The sequence below is a fragment of the Galeopterus variegatus genome, unplaced genomic scaffold, assembly GCF_000696425.1.
Source record: "Galeopterus variegatus unplaced genomic scaffold, G_variegatus-3.0.2 Scaffold1004, whole genome shotgun sequence".
NCBI classification, from domain to species: domain Eukaryota; kingdom Metazoa; phylum Chordata; class Mammalia; order Dermoptera; family Cynocephalidae; genus Galeopterus; species Galeopterus variegatus.
The window spans coordinates 366168-372263 of NW_007727115.1; the positions used below are offsets into that span (position 1 = coordinate 366168).

At 39.6% G+C, this 6096-nt stretch overlaps 1 protein-coding gene across 1 annotated transcript in view; it reads right to left on the bottom strand.

The window, feature by feature from the left end:
• The window catches only part of TUSC3 (tumor suppressor candidate 3), a 313374-nt gene that overhangs the window by 278583 nt on the left and 28695 nt on the right, over positions 1 to 6096 (bottom strand). The gene's annotated exons all lie outside the window — the stretch shown is intronic.

A 6096-nucleotide genomic window follows, 5' to 3' on the forward strand; every position in this document is an offset into this window, starting at 1 on the left:
GAGTAGCCTTGTCTGATGTTGGTGTTCTGTGGGATTGTTTATATTCAACAGAACACTATGAAGGTATTTCAAAAAGTTCATGAAAAAATGGAGTTAAAAAATAATATGAATCTGGCTTCCAGTCAAGATGGCGTAATAGTCCCCAGCATCACTCTCTCCCACAAATCAACCAATTTACAACTATAAAAAAGCAAAACACCTAAGCTGGGGCCACTACAGCTCAGGGGAAGAAGAGGAGAGACCTATGGAGTGCATGAAGGCAGGAGAAGCCATGATAAGAGAAAGAAAAAACTGCTCCAACCATTTCATGCTGTGGCTGCTTCCAGGCTGGAGCTGCTGAGCTCATGGAGCAGGAACCAGCAGAAAGCCACAGTTGTGCCCTTTCAATGCAGTTGCTCAGGGGTGGCAGGGGAGAAGAAGGCCTTGGTGGCCCCCAGGCCAGCAAGACCACTAATAGGGTTTCTGTGGACCCACATTGGAGCAAGGAGCCACAACAACCGAAGAAAAGAAGCCACTCAAGAGGCTGGTGAGTCATCGCAAGGCACTGGTGAATGGCCTGTCCCATGGGAATTGTTTGCAGCATGGGTGGTGTGGGAGATGGGCCCACCAGGGGAACACTGCGTGATGGAGTTTGGATGTGTTGTCCCCTCCAAAACTCCCATGGAAATTTGATCCCCAATGTGGCAAATTTGAAACTGATTGAGTCATGGGGGTGGATCCCTCAGGAATGGATTAATGCTCTCCCTGGGGGGGGAGGATTAATGAGTGAGTTCTCGCTCTATTAGTTCCCGCTCTGTTAGTTCCCATGAGGTTGTTTATAGGACCCTGGCACCTCCTCTCTGCTCTCTCTTGCTTCCTCTTGCCATGTGATGTGCTTGTATCCACCGCTGCCTGCTGCTTTCTGCCATGAGTAGAAGCAGCCTGATGCCCATGCCAGATGCAGCTGTCCCAGAATCAAAAGCTGAACAAACCTCTGTTCTTTATAAATTACCCCGTCTCAGGTATTTCTGTTACAGCAACACAAACAGTCTAATGCAGAAAAGGGTCATAGCAAGGACAGCTGACCAGTACCCCAGTCAGTGAAGGAACACTCAGAAGAGACTGGTCAGGAATATAGAATTGCATGGGGTGCAGTTTGGTGAAAAGACTCAGGCCCAGACCAGAGTTTCTACACAATCCAGGTGCACTGGGTCTCTGGAGAGCTGGAAGTACCTCTAAGGTCAACGATTAAAATCTGAGCTGCACAAAAAGCCTTCCCTAGGGAACCAGCAGCAAAGCAGCAATTTAGCTAAACCATACAGCTCAAGTATAGGTCCCCACAGGAAGCCCCCTCATTTTAGAAGTAAACAAAGGACAAAAAATTTGTTCCAGCACAGGCACATGGCCAGTGCCTCAGGGCCCTGCCTGGGGACCCAGGGTATGGAGCCAGGGACTGACGCCCCCCCACAACCAGGCACACCACCAGTGCAAGGAGCATGCCAAAAACATCACCTCCATGTTGGTGGCCCACCACAGCCACCACAATAACCACAGCTACCGCAAAAGCTGCTAGACACCACAGCCACCATGCAGATGGTCTGCCAGCCACTGGAATGCATTGACACAAGGAGAGTCACCAGCAGAGATCAAAGAAAAGAAGAGCATATCTCTCTCCACAAAGTCCATTCCAGAGTGACAGAAGAGGCATCTGCTCTATGATAATATTGGGGGACCTGAACACACCTGTCTCAGCACTGGACAGATCATCTAGGCATCAGATCAACAGAGTAACCATTACTCTTTCAGAAGGAGAGAAGAAATCTAGGGTAATTAGAGGGGGGAGGGAGAAGGGGAGGGGGAAGATTGGACAAGGGGCATAAAGAATAAGTATGATTTGTAACAATAAATATGCTAGTAATATTGATTTGATCAACCTATGTCAACATTGAACCCCCAACATATGTATAATCAATTATTCAATAATAATAATAATACAAATCTTTCCATGAACTTTTTGAAGACCCCTTGTATTGTGCTCAGTTTGTTAGAGATCTGTTCTTAGAGCCAGACCAGCTTCAAACTGGCAGGAGTCAGGTGCTAATTTGTTCTTTCTTACATTAAGCAAAATTATCTTTATTTTCTTTTTTTTTTTTTTTCCTTTTTGTCTTTTTTATTGACCGGTAACGGGATCACAACCCTCAGTGTCGCGCCTGTACCGGGGACCAGCAACAGGATCGCAACCCTCGGTGCTGCACTTGCACCACGCTCAGCCAGTGAGCGGGAACCAGTCTCCACATGGGATCCGAACCCTCGGCGGGAGCGCCACCGCGCTCCCAAGCGGCGCACTCTCCAGTGCACCACCGGGCCGGCCCAAAATTATCTTTATTTTCTAATAACGAAAAAATCATGGGATTCTTATGAGGATTAAATCAAACAATACATATATAGGAATTATTGCAAAGCTCAGAATAGATACACACTTAAATATTTGTTAGTGTCATCATTATTATCATTTACCATTACATTGAATATATGTTTGTTTCCCTCCTGCTGAAGATTTAACACTTTGAGGACGCAGACTGCAGCTATCACAGTAGAATGTTTGGGAATGTGGGCTCTGGAGCTGGACTCCGTGCTGTATGTTTTACCACCTGTGCAACCTTAGGCAGATTACTTCATGTTCCTTGCCTCAATTTCTTTATTTGTAAAATGAAATTAATAATGGTACCATGAAGATAAAATAAGTGAATACATGCAAAGTATTTAGAACAGCATCTATCACATGGTAAATGCTATATATCAACTCCCATTATGGTAATAGGTGCTCAATAAATATTCAATGGAATTCCAGACATGAACTCCTCCATGGTGCCAGATGCCAGGGTAAATCCAGGAGTCAGGGCAAAAAAGAAATGATAGGTGAAGTCCATATCTGAGAAACATGCATGATATTCAGCACATTTTCTTTAGAGGAAAGAGATCAGTGACATGTCAAAGTGTCTCATTAGCTGCTGTGTGGAGAATAGACTATTAAGGAGCAAGGATGTGAGCAGAAATTTCAGCCCCACATTCCTAGTAAGTATATGATATAATACAGGAGTGTAAGAACATTTTCCCCATAACTATGAAACAGATGCCAACATGTATTATACAAAGGAAGTTATAAGTGGAAAGCCTCTAAAGCTCTAAAAAAAAAGTTTGAAAACCAATGGTTGTAAATATTAGACACCAATATTTAACCCTAGCTGCCCATTCTCATTTTCCTAAACATGTTGATATGTTAGATAGTATATCTAAGTAGCATTGTATTTTCCACACAGTTAGCTATTTAAAACAAGTTTTCTATAATGAGTGTTTTCAAGAAATATTCTAAAGTGACGTTGTATACTGTGGTAATGGAAAACAGTATGGAGGTCTCTCAAACAACTACAGATAGATCTACCATGCGATCCAGCAATCACACGTCTGAGTATATACCCAAGGAATGGAAATCACCATGTCAAAGGGACATCTGCACTCCCATATTCATTGCAGATCTATTTACAATAGCCAAGATATAGAACCAACCTAAATGTCCATCAATGGATGACTGGATAAGGAAAATGTGGTATATAAAAAACAATGGAATACTACTTAGCCATAAAAAAGAATGAAATTCTGCTATTCCTGACAACACGGATGAGCTTAGAGAAATTAAGCTAAGTGAAATAAACCAGATATAGAGGGAAAAAATACTGCATGTCTTCACTCATAAGTGGGAGCTAAGAATGAAAGGAAGGAAAGAGAGACCACAGTGGTGTGTTGGACTTGCAGAGGGAAAGAACAGACCTAGGGTTGCGGAGCTGGGTGTGGGGAGGGTGGAAGAGTGGTATTGGTGAGAGGGTGGCTGGGGGACATGGGGAATAATTGCGATTTGAGGTGGTGGGCATGCTAATAGCATTGATTTGCTCACCACATCTTGGGCACAGGTGCTGATTGTCAGCTCTGTGCTCCATGAATATGTATAATCAATAAAAATAAAATAAAATAAAATTTTAATTCTAGCAAAGTAGAAAAAAATTTCATCCAATTCTTTTTAAACTATCTTAATAAATGACTAAAATCTCAAAGTGCTGTCTATTTACTCAACAGGAATTAAATTGTTTTTAATAATATTGCTAAACCTCAACTTAATGCCATTTCCCATAGTATATTAAAACATTGCATTTTTTATATAATTCAGTAGCATTTATAAAAAGTCTTTGCATATAATCTTTTCATTGTTATTTGATTTCTGCCTTACATTTCTATCAAAGCCAATTCGTATTTGGAAATTTAAATTCATATTTGAAGCATAGTATTAAGGGATAGTTTAGTAAAAGATTTTCCAGATGGAATTATAGTACTAAAGAGGATGCACCACTGCAATTGCATTTCAGAACCCGTGTTTGTGTTTGGGATGTTTTCAGAAACAACCCCCACATATGATTTTGGTTATATTGAATATTTGGTTATCTCAAACAAACAGTATTTCACTTATTTGTTCAGCATGTTCCATGTATTTAGAGAGGCCAATGGAACAAATGTTAGGGCCAAGAAATATAATCTCAAAAAATTGTTCATTGGTTAGTAACTAGAGGAGGGGGGACTACTGCAGGGAGCAAGGGGGAAAGAATTATTTTCTTAATATCAGATGTATCAGATGCTCTGAGGTCAAAGTCCAGCTGCTTTTTGGCAGAATGCATCCAGAGTTTTCCTAGATTCACTAAGAAAATTCACTTTATTTTAACGAAATTATATAGAGGGAAGGTAGGGATATGGATAAATGATCANTTCTGCCTTACATTTCTATCAAAGCCAATTCGTATTTGGAAATTTAAATTCATATTTGAAGCATAGTATTAAGGGATAGTTTAGTAAAAGATTTTCCAGATGGAATTATAGTACTAAAGAGGATGCACCACTGCAATTGCATTTCAGAACCCGTGTTTGTGTTTGGGATGTTTTCAGAAACAACCCCCACATATGATTTTGGTTATATTTGGTTATCTCAAACAAACAGTATTTCACTTATTTGTTCAGCATGTTCCATGTATTTAGAGAGGCCAATGGAGCAAATGTTAGGGCCAAGAAATCTAATCTCAAAAAATTGTTCATTGGTTAGTAACTAGAGGAGGGGGGACTACTGCAGGGAGCAAGGGGGAAAGAATTATTTTCTTAAAATCAGATGTATCAGATGCTCTGAGGTCAAAGTCCAGCTGCTTTTTGGCAGAATGCATCCAGAGTTTTCCTAGATTCACTAAGAAAATTCCCTTTATTTTAACGAAATTATATAGAGGGAAGGTAGGGATAAGGATAAATGATTGAAGCTATTTAATTCAAGCAATTTGTAGCAATTTTTCAAAAAGAGAAAAGAATCCAAGAGGATCACAGGAATGTGTAAAGAGTATCTCTGAGATTCTGGAAATAATTGAAGATGTATTCTACAGAGCCAGGAAGACATTGGAAAGCAAATATGAAGCCAGGTGAAAAGCAGAGATAATTCTGCTCTCTTTATTATGCCAAGCAAATTGTCTGGGTTTGGACAGATGTAAGTTTGCTGCAGAATACTTAACAGTGTATTTTGATTGGTGCTTCTCATGGTTTAAAAATGCTATAATTTGTTAGAGTACAAGTGACCAATTCAACTTATTTTGGCTTGCTTTCAATTATCCTTTCTTTTAAATTATATATAAAAGTTTGAATTGAACTATTAAAATTAATGGGTAAACTATATACTGTATCTTCAAGTACACAGCTTTCATTCTAATGTATTTCCTAACTCATCAAATGAGGTAATAACTTACATACCAATAATTTTTTTTCACTGAATAAATGTTCATTTGCACCTTGTCATTTTCAAGGAAAGAAATGATAGACAGCTTTCTTAAACACCACAAATGCTGAGCTGAGTAAGTGCGAGTTTTTTTCATATTAACGAAATTAAGTATTTAATTGAAATTATAACCAGTTATTAAGTTTTATTGGTAGAATATTATAACAAATCCATCTGGTTTCCTGTAAGAGTTTATAATTGGTTCCAGGGGCTAAATTTGTTATTAAGAAATACGCCAAAGGATATTTCTCTGGGCTCAAAGC